General features: G+C 31.7%; 1 long non-coding RNA gene across 1 annotated transcript in view; it reads right to left on the reverse strand.

The window, feature by feature from the left end:
- Positions 1-10,396, reverse strand: part of LOC141563580 (uncharacterized) — a 247,753-nt gene extending 237,357 nt beyond the window's left edge. Inside the window, exon 1 of the long non-coding RNA XR_012488460.1 lies at positions 10,267-10,396. This is a non-coding gene — a long non-coding RNA (uncharacterized LOC141563580). The remainder of the gene's footprint in view (positions 1-10,266) is intronic.
- Between the last annotated feature and the right edge of the window lie 4,393 nt (positions 10,397-14,789).

The raw sequence follows: 14,789 nt of genomic DNA on the forward strand, positions 1-14,789 counted from the left end.
ATAGGATATTGTTGATTTTTCTCCTGGGAATTATAATTCTGGCTTTTGATTCATTTAGCCTGATATTTCATATGGTATACTCTGTAGATAAATTAAATAAATAAGGTGGTAATTGTTATACTCCTTTTCTAATCTTAAAATATTTAGTTATTCCATGTTCTCATTTAACTGCTGCATCTCATCCTAAATCCAAGTTCCTCAGGAGACATGCAAGATAATCTGATACTTTCAATTTATTTTTCTTCTACACATAGCCAAAGAAGGGTCAAGAGTAAGTTGAAGTGAGAATCTGAAAGGGTGTAGCCTATCAATAGCCTTTATCTAGATACATTTCCCAAAAAATATTTGAACAAAAGATTTGGTGAAATAGGTCATAAGACAGAGCAATTTGAAACCGGGAATACTTAGAATAGCTAAAATCACATCCATACAAAGTGAAATGTATTTTCAAATACTTATTGTCATTTATCTATAGCTTAAGACTAAATACACAATTTCTTAACTCCCTACTTTTCTTTTTGTGTTAAAATTGTTGAACTCATCAAAGAATCAGTTAAGCCTAATCATCCAATATCTTTTTTCCCTTCACCTCATCATTTTTCCTTCTAAAATTGTCCTTTCAAATTTTCTGTTTTCTTCATGGCACCACCATCTTCCAAGTTATTCAGGATGAAATAACTTCTGATTTTGCTCTTGTCCATATTCTTTACATTTAATCAGTGGCTAAACCTTAACAATTTATTTCTACAATATCACTTATAATTGTCCCCTCTTCTTCACATTGACCCCTTAGTTCAGAACCTCATCATCTTTATGTAGACTATTTTGGACAATTATTCACCTTCCTTTAGTCTCTCCCTTTCAAATTCAGCCTTCACATAAGTACCAAAATAATCTTTCTGATGTACAGATCAGATTCATATTTCACATACATATATTATATCCTTATTTGTACCATAATTTTATGTGCAATAAAAGAATCTCAGAATTATAGGGCATTCAGACAACTATTCAAAGACGCTTCTGTTCTTAACATAAGTTACAGGGCATTAACAGACAGACAATGGCTGACAACTGATAGGAATCAATTCAAAATATGCAGTCTGAGAAGTTAGATGAACTGGTCACATCAAATGGTTCAAGAAAAGATAAAATAAACATTAAAGTTAGGGAATGAAGTATGTGACTAAATATTGAAGAATTAGAATGCAATCAACCTGATTCATTTAAACAAATTCTTGACTCTGAAAAATGGAAAACTGAAAAAAATACATTGGTTCCATTGCCATTCCTAATGGCAATACAACATATACAAAAGATTTTCCTAAGGAAGACGGCCAAAACAGCCCAAAAGTTCATCAACTGCTAAATATTTGACATCCTGCCAATGAAAAAGATATGATAGCCAAAAGAAACAGCAATTCAGAGTATAAGATCATTTAAAAACATGTAGGAGGAAAATGTCCCCTTACTAAATAACAAAAAGTAAGTAGATGTATAAACAAGCCTATGAAAAGCTTAATATGAAAACTAAGACAGAGCATTAAAAGAGAATCTGTAGGGGGAAAATAGAATATAAAATGCAACCATCAGCATTTTTATCATCAGCATCTGTAGATGACATCAACCTTAATAAATAAACATTTATTAAATATTTAAAGTATGGCAGACATTTACCTAAGCACTGGAAATACAAAGAAAGGCAAAAAGAAAACTCTTGCATTCAAAGATCCAATCCAAAACATTAAACATTTATTAAACATCTTCTATTTGCCAGGGACTGTGTAAAGTTCCAGTGATAGAAAAAAGGAAAAGAAAGTCAATTATTGCCTTCAAGAAATTTACAATCTAGTGGGAAAGACACGCAAAAGGTGAAAAGTAGGAAAGGATTGGGGGGAGACATCTAGCATTAAGTCATCATCTTTCTTGGGATTTAAACCAAACAGAGCTACAGATGGAAAATGGAGAGTTAGCTGGAGAGTTCATATCCAGCCCTACAAAAAACAAAGCTTTAGGAGGAGGATAAGATTTCAGGTAATCAGCTTATACTGAAAGAGCATCACATGCTTGGAGTTCAAACCAAGCAGAGTTGCAGATGGGAAGTGTAGAATTAGCTATAAAGAGCTTCAGACTAATGGGGGGAGAGAGTAATCAAGCAAATAATGTATTTGTATACACATATACTCATATGCATAGACAAGTCATCCAGGGTAAATAGGAAATAATTTAAAAAGAAAGAAGACATTAGAATTTAAAGGGGTTGGAAAAGGCTTTCAGGAGAAGATAGAATTTTAACTGGCACTTAAAAGAAATCAGGAAAGCAAGGAGAGAGAGATGTAGTAGAGATTAAGAGAGAGATCAAGTATTTCAGGAATGAGGGACAGCCAATGAAAATGCCTGGAGCTGAGAAGTGGAATGTTTTATTTGAGCCATTAGAGTCCAGAGCAGGATGGAAAGGGTAATATGAGGTGTAAGAAGACTGGAAAGATAGTAAGCACGAATCAAATTATGAAGGCCTTTGAATGCCAAAAAAGAGGATTTCTTGTTTGATTCTAGAGATGGTAAAGAGCCACTTGATCTTATTGAATATCTCAGTAATTAGACATTGGTGACAATAGAACTTTGGATTCTTAACACTTCAGAGGCTGATGCCCTATGTGATGATGCTAAAATAGCAGATAACAAGATAAAGTCTGGAATATATATAGGAAAAATCCCTGCTGGAAGTATTACAATTTTATAAGAAAAGGACAATATTTAATATAGTACAAAAAGTGAAAGACTTTACAATGTTAAAGATCATAAGTTACATTGCTGCCAAAAAAAAACAAGAATAACAATAAATAAGAACTCTTAAAGTATCAAACAATATTATCCTACTTTTATCTCTTTAAAACCACATGTGCATTAAAGACATACTTGAAAAAACATGAGAAAGGAAGACAGGTTTTAATATGGTTTTCTCCCATCTTCCTAGTAACATAATATTTTGAGAAGTATAAGGTATACAAGATTCATATTCCCAACATCCCCCATTCTCTCCAAACAGCTGCCTGCATCACCAAAAAAAAAAAAAAAAAAAAAAAAAAAAAAAGGATTGTCAGGAATACATCTCTGAAGACTCAATATAAGATAAGGTTTCAATGTGTATGTTAAGATGGTGTACATGGTGCACTTTGAGGGGCCACTAGATGGCACAGTGGACAGAGCATTAGCCCTGAGTTCAAATTCGACCACAGACATTTAACACTTTTTAGAATGTGACCCTGGACAAGTCACTTAACCCCATAACAAAGATGTTATGCTTTGAAAGATATAACTACAGAGATTAGCCCAATTATTTGAATAGCAGTTTAAGTGAAACATAAAGAACACATCAACACTATGAACATGATACATGTTCATCAGTTTCATGAAGAATATCTGATCAAGTACAAATAGAAGTTTAAAAAATGCAAGTACACTTCTTTCTGAATATGATTTTTCTTGTGTAGCAAGACAATTGCATATATATATATATGTGTGTATATATGGTATTTAACATATACTTTAACATATTTAACATATATGGGACTACCTGCCATCTAGGGGAGGGGGTGGAGGGAAGAAGAGGAAAAGTTGGAACAGAAGTTTTTGCAAGGGTCAGTGTTGAAAAATTACCCATGCATAGGTTTTGTCAATAAAAATCTATTAAAAATGCAAGTACAAATACACATAGATGAGGGTCTCTAGAAACTCCTTTTCATTATGTCATTATGTAATTTCATCAAGCATCAGACCAGTCCATAGATTTTTCACAGAGATCCAAAACTATGCAAATGGAAATAGCCAACAAATCAACATATGAATATACATATGGACGAGGACTGCTTATGGCACAAATTGGGACAATCAGATTATCATTATGTATATCCTATATTAATAATGCAAATGTATGGCAACTCAATTCACTACTGGCTAAAATGGGATGTTCAGGCTAGAGAGATCTAAGAAATTGTATGGTGTTTTCCATGTTCCAAAAATCACTAGTAGTTTCAAGACGTAAGGATTTTCTTTCCCTTTCTTTCAACTAATTTGTGCTTAGGGTTGCCACTACTAGTGAATTTAGGTTTGATTACTTCAAGTTTGCAGTCTAGCCAAGTCTTATAATCTTTTAGAACTGGTGATACTAAAAAGGGCATTATTCTAAAACCATATAAAAATAAATGAATTTTTTTATTGCTCTAATAACTCATGGTAGGAGATTAATAAATGTTCATTGAAATCAAAATAGTATGCATAGAGATTATGTAAGATAAAACATGCCTCTGAAATATTGCAAAAAACTTTAAGAAAAGGAATTTTAATGCACTCTAAATTCTAAATCAGTCAATTATAGTATTTCTTCCCCAAAATGGGCCATGTGTTTCTTTTTTAAAATCTACTATTGCTTAAAATTTAATTATCATCTTTTATACATTTTACTGCATATATGAGTTTTATGGGTTTGTTTAAATTTTTGACAACATGGGGCTGGAGAGAAGTGTTATATTTTAAATGAAAAGAAATTTGGGTTCAAATCTTATTTGGGAGACTTACTAGTTATGTAGTCCTGGTCAAGTTCTGTGATCTTTTCTTGTTTCACTACTGAATTTACTAACTGAGGGTTAGTTAGCAACAATTTCCAAATGTGTATATAGAGGATAGTAATATTTTAACTCTTTTCCTTGTAAGGTTGTTTAAGAAAACAACAACAACAACCATGAAGTGCTCTATAAATATATAAATATTCTTACAACTTAGCAAAGTGAATAGACTAAAAAAGTCAACATGTGTCTGTCTGACACAGATATGTGACCATAGTCTAATTACTTTGCCTAGCTTGTTTGTAAAATGGGAATGATAATGCTGTCACTGCCTTCCTCACAGAGTTTCCAAAAGTCAGGTGAAATAATCTATGTACAGTCATATGCAAAATTTAAATCATTGAATTATATATACATATGCCCATTGTTATTATAAAAGTATGTCAATGAGTTTTTGATAAAGAAAATATTGTTGTTTCTATTGAATCTATGAAGCTACATTGTTTAATTTCCTTTTTAAAACTAATTCATTAATAAAACTTTAATACACATTGCTTTATGAATCATGTTGAGAGAGAAAAATCAGAAGAAAAGGGAAAAACCATGGGAGAGGGGAAAAAAAAGAAGTTAACATGGTATGCATTTGATTTACATTCAATCTTCATAGTTCTTTTTTCTGCATGCAGATAGCATTTTCCATACAAAATCTATTGAGAATGGCTTGTATTATTGAACCACTGAGAAGACCATCTTTCATAGATGACCATTTCATATTCTTGCTATTGTGTAGAAAATGTTCCTGATTCTGTTTGTCTCACCCAGCATTAGATCTATAAATCTTTCCAGACCTTTCTGAAATCAGCTTGTTCATCAGTTTTCTAGGATAATAATATTCTATTATCTTTATATACCACAACTTGTCCAGCTATTCCCCAATTGATGGACATCTACATTGTAGATGTGATAGAAATTCTTTGCTATCACAAAAAGAGCTGCTACAAGCATCTTTGCCTTCTTTCCCCTCCTTTAAGATTTCCTGAGGATACAGATCCAGTAGTGGCACTAAAGGGTCAAAGGGTATGCACAGTTTTATAGCTCTTTGAGCGTAGATCCAAATTGTTCTCCAGAATGGTTTTCATTTCACAATGATTTCATTTCACAATCTACCAACAATGCATAAATGTCCCAGTTTGTCCACATTCCCTCTAACATTTATCATTTTCTTTTCCTGTCATCTTATCTGAGAAGTGTGAGGTGGAACACTTCACCTCACTTCAAAGTTCTTTTAATTTGTATTTTCTGAATCAATAGTGATTTAAAGCATTTTTAAATACAACTATAGATGACTGTAATTTCATCATCTAAAAATTGCTCATATCTTTTGACCATTTATCAATTGGGGAATTTGTATTCTTATGAATTTAACACAATTCTTTACATATTTTAGAAATGAGACCTTTTTCCGAAATACTGGCTGCAAAATTTTTTTTTCCACCTTTGTACTTCCTTTTAATCTTGCTTATGTTGGTTTTGTTTGTGCAAAACCCTTTTAATTGAATATAATTTAAGTTATCTATTTCCCCTTTCATAATATTCTCTGTTTTTTCTTTGGTTATAAATTCTTTCTCCGAAGATCTGATAGGTAAATTATCTCTTGTTCTCTTAATTTGCTTATGATGTCACCCATTATGCCCAAATCATGTGCTCATTTTGACCTTATTTTGCTAGGGATGTGAGGTATATGCTATTCCTAGTTTCTGACATATTATTTTCTAGTTTTCCCAACAATTTTTGTCAAATAGTGAGTTTTTCTACAAGTTGGAGTTTAGGGGAGAGGTTATCAAAAATTAGATTACTATAGGCCTTGATTATTGGGTAGTGTGTATTTAATCTATTGCCCTGATCCCCCACTCTTTTTTTTTTTTTTTAGCCAATAAAATGGTTTTAATGACAGCTATTTTATAATACAGTTATGTCTGGTATTAGATCATCAATTTTTGTATTTTTTCATTAATTCTCTTGATATTCTTGACTTTTTGTTCTTTAAAATGAATTTTGTTATTTTTCTAGTTCTATAAAATATTTTTTGGCATTTTGATTGACATAGCACTGAATAAGTAGACCAATTTAGGCAGAATTATCATTTTTATTATATTTTGCTTGACCTATCTATAAGCAATTGATATTTTTTCTGGTATTTAGATGTGATTTTATTTGTGTGATAAGTGTTTTGCAATTTGTGTTTATATAGTTCTTGGGTTTGTCTTGACAGACACTGAAATATTTTATTTTGTCTACAGTTATTTTAAATGGAATTTTTTTCTATCTCTTGCTGTTACACTTTTTCAGTAGCATAGAAAAATGATGATGATTTGATGATTGTTATATCCTGCAACTTTGCTAAAACTATAAATTGCTTCCAGTAGATTTTTGGATGATTTTTAAAAAATTTTCTAAGTATATCATCATATCATCTGTGAAAAGTGATAGTTTTATTTTCTCACTACCTATTGTAATTCATTTAATTTCTTTTTCTTTTCTTATTGCTAAAGCCAATATTTCTAGGATAATGTTGAAGAATAGTAGTGATAATGAGCATCCTTGTTTTACTCCTGATCTTACTGGGAATGCATACAGCTTCTCTCCATTACAAATAATGCTTTGCTGTTGGAAGCTCTCTTTATCCCTATGCTCTCTAGTGCTTTTAATAGGAATGGGTGCTCTATTTTGTCAAAAACTTTTTCTGCATCTGTGGAGATTATCATATAATTTCTGATGGTTTTGTTATAGATACAGTCAATTACAATAATAACTTTCCTGATAGTGAACCAGCCCAGCATTCCTGGTAAAAATCTCACAGTGTATTATCATGCTGATAAATTGCTGTAAACTCTTTGTTTATTTAAAATTTTGCATCAATATTGATAAAGCAGATTGGTCATTTTCTTTCTCTGTTATGGGTTCTTCCTGGTTTAGGGATCAGCACTATATTTGTGTCATAGACGAAATTTGGCAGCAGTTCTCCTTTACATATTTTTCCAAATACTTTACATAGTTTTGGAATTAATTGTTCTTTAACTGTTTGGTAGAATTCACTTATAAATTCATCTAGTCCTGGAGATTCATTGTTAGACAGTACATTAATCCATTAATGGCTTGTTCAATTTCTTTTTTTTTTTTTTTTTTCCTGAGTCTGGGGTTAAGTGACTTGCCCAGGGTCACTCAGCTAGGAAGTGTTAAGTGTCTGAGACCACATTTGAACTCAGCTCCTCCTGAATTCAGGGCTGGTGCTCTATCCACTGCACCACCTAGCTGCCCCACAATTTATTTTTCTAAAATGGGACTGATTATTTAAGCAATTTATTTCCTCTTCTGATAACCATGGCAATTTGCATATTTGTAAATATTTATCTATTTCAATTAGATGTCATATTTGTTGCCATACAGTTAGACAAAAATAGCTCCTAATTATTGCTTTAATTTCTTTTTCATTGGTGGTAAGTTCATCCTTTACATTTTTGATGCTGATGATTTGGTTTTTTCCTTTCCTTTTTCTAATCAAATTAACCAAAGAATTATCTAATTTTTTTTTCATAAAACCAACTTTTAGTTTTATTAATTAGTTCAATAATTTTCTTAGTTTCAATTTTATTAACCACTCCTTTGAGTTTCAGAATTTTTAATTTGTTATTTAATTGAGGTTTTTAAATTTGTTCTTTTTCTAGCTTTTTTAGTTGCATGTCCAGTTCATTGATCTCCTCTTTATTTTATTCATGTAGCTATATATATATATATATATAATTTCTCTTTAGAACTGCTTTGGCTGTGTCCCAAAGATTTTGGTATATTGCCCCATTATTGTCATGGATTGTTTCTGTGATTTTTTAGTTGACCCATTCATTCTTTAGATTTAGATTATTTAAATTCTAATTGATTTTTAGTCTATCTTTCCTTGGTTCTTTATTGAAAACAATTTTTAGTGCATTGTGGTCTAAAAGGGAAGCATTTACTATTTCTGCCTCTCAGCATTTGATATATCCCTATAAAAAAGAGGGATTTTTATGCCCTAATACACAGTCAATTTTTGTATAGTTGCTATGTACTTCTGAGAAAAAGGTGTATTCCTTTCTGTTTCCATTCAAGTTTCTCCAGAGATCTTTTATATCTAGGTTTTCTGGGATTCTACTATTCTACTAACCTCCTTAGTATGTGTGTGTGTATATATATCATAACTGTAAACATGAATGGGATGAATTCTCCCATAAAACAGAAAGAATATCAAAGTGGAATAAAAACCAGAATCCTACAATATGTTATTTACAAGAAACACATTTAACACAGAGACACACAGAGTAAAGATAAAAGACTGGAACAGAATTTATTATGTTTCAGCTGAAGTAAAAAGAAAGCAGGGATATCAATTCTGATCTCAAATAAAACAAAAATAAATAAATCTTTTTAAAAGAGATAAAAAAGGAAAGGGCTCCATTTAATTTATATTAAGTATTAGAATTTAAAAGTAGTAAGAACTATTTAACATCATTATGAATATAAATAGAAGTTGATGATCTATTATTTTTCATCTGTATGAAAAAAAATTTTACATGAAAGCATGAAAGGTTTTAATATAACACTAATGGAGATTTCCTGATAGTGTTGGTGTTTGTTCCAAGACATTAGAAAGGCTTTGTTAAAAAAAATCTGTGAAAGTCTTCCATATGATATATTTTACATGGTACCAATACTCATTTATTTATATGGCTTAGGGGCTTACATATTTGAAGTGCATGATGAAAGAGGCATGATATCTACACATCTCTTTCAAACCTAAGATTCTACATTCTTTGCTTATGATCAATATCTGCTATATCTAATAAGCTTTTTTTATCTTGTTTGATGGTAATTCATTTTTTAAATCAGCACAAGAGATTACTTAACCACAATAATAGCAACAATAAAAATTCAAAAATTACTTGCTGCATGAAACTATGAAAAGATTCTTGGATTTAGAATTAAATTAAAATAATGGGTCTGCCACTTGCTTCCTTTGTGATCTTAAATGATGCATTTAATTTCTCTTGACCTCAGTTTCCTCTTATTTCTAAAAGTATGGGGTTAGACTATATGACCTCAAAAAGCCTTTCAAGTTCTGAATCTATGATCCTGTGTTTCATAATAGTATATGTGTGATTAAGTCAAATTTAGGAATAATAATCTTATACTCATTTATAAAATTATACTAAAAGATATACAATAGTAAATTTTTCCTGCAATAACATTTTAAATAGTTTCTATAGTATTTACATGATTTATTTTTTCTTAAGAAAGAAGTCTAGCATTCAACTATATAGTGCAAAAGCCATTAAATTTAAAAGCTTAGTTCCGTGTCTCACTTGTGATACATGAATAGCTATCATGTACATAATGTTTCAATATTTGCCAAGCAATTTATACATACTATCTCACTTCATCCTCAAAGCAACCCTAGAAGATACATATTATTATTTACAGATATGGGAACTGAGGCATCAGATAAGTGGTATAAAGGATAAAACTCTCCATTTGCATTAAGAAAGTAAGAAAAACCTGAGTTCAAATTAGTCACAAACACTTAACTATCTGTGTAACTCTGGTCAAATTATTTAACCTCTAACTCAATTTCCTCATCTGTAAATCGAAAATAATTGTAATACTTACTTACAGGCATCTAACTCCCAGGATTGTTGTGAAGATCAAATGAGATTAAAGCAGTATATAAATGATGATGATGATGACAAGGACAATGATGATAGTAAGAATGTGACTTGCTTACAGTAAGTATCTGAGGCAGTATTCTAATTCCTGACTCTAAGTACAGTATTCTATTCCCTAAGTTACCTAACTGCCTTTATCTGTGGAACCCTGAAGAAGTCTCTAATCTGTAAAATGAAGAACCTAGACTAGATTAGCTATGAAACACCTCCAATACTCAATTTCTATAGTTCTTGAAATGTCCTATAGTCTTACTTTCACTTTCAATAAGTGAGGACTTATTAGAGGAATATAGGAAAATAGAGAGATGTGATTACACTAGCTTTTTTCCCAAATAATAGAAAATTAACAATAACTTCAGTATGAAAACAATATGTACCAAACTAAAAACATCACAAAACCTTCTGGGAAAAATGTCTTTTTTTCCTTTAAAATGTGTTTCAAGGAAATAATCACAATTAGACACACATGTCAGTATGTATTAAAATAATACATATTTTCCATATTGCTTTATATTACCACAGGGCATTCATTATATTTATCAGGTCAAACTCAAAAGTTCAGAAGATTCAACACATCTGCTCAGTGGTCCCTCTTAGAAAGGCCAGTAAATTATAATCCTTCATTTTTTTCACCAAGTAATATTTGCTTCATGCGAATGATATAACCTATTCTCCTTATCCAAAGCACAAGAATTTGTTAATCTTCAAATATGAGCTGTTTTATTGCTAGATTGTGGTTATTTTTTACTAATATTTTGTCTTCTTAGTTGATGTCCTCCTTTGGATAAAAGACTGCAGTGAAAGATGTTATTTGATCATTCATCCACATAAGTTTCAGTAACCCTCCTACCAATAGAGAAGCTATTGAAAATTTCCTTTAGGTCAAATCTTTTTATGACTTGGACTTAATACATGATTTCAGACCTCCACGATTTCTTTAATAAAGTATGTGTGTCCAAAATGTAACCTATGAGAAAGAAAGCATTTTTCAGTGAAAAGAAGATTGAATGTGGAGACAAAGAAAATGGGCTTTGTCATCTTAACACTGCTGCTAACTGCTTCATTTGGGTCTAATTATTTAATATCTCTGAGTCTCCATGTCTTCATCTGTAAAATGGGGATTTGGACAATATGTCTTCTAATGTAGCTTCCAGCTCTAAATTAGGATACTACAAAAATATGGACTTGGCAGGTAGATGGCAGAGTGGAAAAAGGATTGGCCCAGGAACCAAGAAGACTCATTTTCCTGAATTCAAATGTAACCTCAGACACTTACTAACCATATGATCCTGCACAAGTTACTTTAACTTTATCAGTTTCAGTTTCTTTATCTGTTAAATTAACTGAACATGGAAATGGCAAACCACCCTAGTATATTCTAGTATCTTTTCCAAGAAAAACCCAAATTGAGTCATGGTGAGTTCAATATGACTGATATAACTAAAGAACAATAACAAGAAGAAATAGGGACAAGATATTTGTTGTGTTTTCCTTTTTAAAAAAATTCTTTGGGGATTTATGTGTAGTAGTATTGTAAAATCAAAGGATATGTATGACTTTGTAATCCTTTGACAATAAGTAATAATTAAAAGATATTTTAATTAAATTTAATTAATTAATTAAAAGAGTATTAATTGGAGATTGGTCCTTTTTTATATATAAATTTGATTCAGTTCCCTATACATTTGAGAAATGAGACCTTCAAAAGAGAAACTTGATTCAAAATCATTTTCATATTTATTATTGCTGTCTCCCCCCCATTTATTCTATTCTTTCATTTTATTCTGCCCTATCTCAAAAATGTTTTGTTTCTGAATAGCCCCTCCTTCAATGTACCCTCTTTCTCAAATCTCCTGCCCTTCCTATTGTCCTGCAGGCTAAGATAGATTTCTCTACCCATATTGAGTGTGTATGTTATTTCCTCTTTGAGCCAATTCTGATGAGAGTGAGGTTTACTTATTCACTCTCATCTCCTATCTTCCCCTCCATTGTAAAAGCTTTCTCTTCCCTCTTTTGTGACAGATAATTCACGTTATTCCAATTCACTTCTTCCCTATCTCCCAATATATACCTCTTTCACTTGTTTTATTTTTATTTTATTCTTTTAAATGTTAACCTTTCATATTTAACTCAACCTGTATCCTCTGTCTATGGATACTCCTTCTAACTGCTATCATAATAATGTAAAAGTTCTCATCAGTATTATCTTCCTATGTAAGAATGTAAACAGATAAGCCTTTTTAAGTCTTTTATGATTTCCCTTTCCTGATTGCCACCTTATGCTTTTCCTGAATCCTCTGAAAACCAAATTTTCTATCCACTCTTGCCTTTTATTATGACTGCTTGAACATATCCTATTTCATTGAAAATCCATCTTTTCCTCTGAAGGATTCTACTCAGTTGTCCTGAGTAGGTGGTTCTTGGTTGTAATCCTAGTTTCACTGCTCTCCAGAATTTCATATCCCAAGCCCTCCAACCCTTTAATGTAGAAGCTGCTAAATCTTGTCTTGTTCAAACTGTAGCTCCACTGTACTTGCATTGTTTCTTTCTAGATGCTTGCAATATTTTCTCCTTGATCTGGGAGTTCCAGAATTTGGCTATATTCTTGAGAGTTTTTTCTTGGTTTCTCTTTCAGGAAATGATTGATGGTTTCTTTCAATTTCTATTCTACCATATAGTCCTAGAATATTAATTTTTCCTTGAAAATTTATTAAAACATTATGTCTAGGCTCTTTTTTTTGGTCATTGTTTTAGGCAGACCAATAACTTTTCAATTATCTTTCCTACATCTATTTTCTAGGTCAGTTGTTTTTACAATGAGATTTTTTTCTATTTTTTCATTTTTTTGAATTTGTTTTATTGTATATTGACTTCTTTAATTATTAGCTTCCATTTGCTTAATTCTAAATTTTAAATACTTGTTTCCTCAATGAGCTTTTGTATCTCCTTTCCCATTTGGCCAATTTTGCTTTTTTTAAGACATTTTCTCCCCATTATCCTTTCTATATTTCCTTTTGAATCACTCTCATTTCTCTTCCTGATTTTTCCTCTATCTCTCTTGCTTGATTTTCAAAATCCATTTTGACCTCCTCCATAGTCTGAGATCAATTTTAATTTTTCTTGGAGGCTTTGGATATAAAAGCTCTGACTTCATTATCTTTTTCTGAGTATGTATTTTGATCTTCCTTGTCACCATAGTAGCTTTCTCTGGTCAGAATCTTTTTCTGTTGTTTACTCATGTTCCCAGCCTATTATTTAATTTTAAATTCTTTCTTGAAGTAGAGCTCTGTTTCCAAGGTGGAGCGTACAATGTCACAAGCTTTAGGGGTTTTGTGCAGCTGTTTTCAGAGATCTTTCTAGGAACCTGTACTGTATGTAAGCCAGCCCTGCTATCCATGTCTGACTATACGCAAAGCAACAAAGTTCTGCCTCAGAGCCAATAAAGAGGCCCCTTGAAATCTTCCTCTCACCAGCTTCCTTGCCATGCAACTGTGTGCTGAGATTTCTGGAAGCCACTGTTGCTGTCATGTCACTGCTCTTACCACAACTGCTGATGCTATTGATCCAGTGGCTTCCAAAGCCTGTAGAGGGTGGAACTTTGGAGAAGTATATTTGAAACAAGTATACTTGAAACAAGGAATTAACTCAATGGAATTGATGAGATGATTGTTCTCTAGTTCACATATACTTAGTACTTAGGATGGTGATATAATGGTTCTCTAAGTTCACATATAATCAATATGCTGTAATGATATAATTACAATAAGGTATATAATGGCTAAGAAGGACTGGAAGAGGGATATCCTATCTTTGACCATTCTCTCCTGCCTCCTGCACTATGGGGGAGATTGGCTGAGACTGGCAGACTGGCAGACTGAGACTGGGTCAGACTATGACAGAAAGCTAGCCCAAATATTACAAAAGTCCAGTCCTGGGCTGGGGTTCCCCTTACACCCTAGTACATCAAATCTTTCCTGCCAAGGCCTTGGCCTCTATGGGATGAGAGGTCTGGAGATAGCTACTGCTTCCAATTTAGAAGCCATGGTCTGGCACAGCTTGTACTTCAAATATGCTCCAGACCCACCCTCATGCAACAGATCCATCATTTTGTGAATTTTGACATTTTAAAATTTGTTTAGAATATATTTAGAGTTATTTTCAGGGGTCAGGGAAAGAACTTGGGTGAATCCTTACTTTTATTCTGCCATTTAGGCTTTGCCTCTCTAGATAAGTGGTTTTATAAAGATCTCTAATGAAATTTTAAAATTCAGAAAATTATATGGAATGAATTGGTTAAGCACAGATATATATAAATATATATATTTTATATATTTACATATATATATGTGTGTGTATGTGTATATATATATATATATATACAAAAATACATATACATGTAATATTTATATTTATTGTATATTACATATACCATATATATTTATATATTATTTTATATAATATATATGTATGT

The sequence above is a fragment of the Sminthopsis crassicaudata genome, chromosome 3 (assembly GCF_048593235.1).
Source record: "Sminthopsis crassicaudata isolate SCR6 chromosome 3, ASM4859323v1, whole genome shotgun sequence".
Classification (NCBI taxonomy): Eukaryota; Metazoa; Chordata; class Mammalia; order Dasyuromorphia; family Dasyuridae; genus Sminthopsis; species Sminthopsis crassicaudata.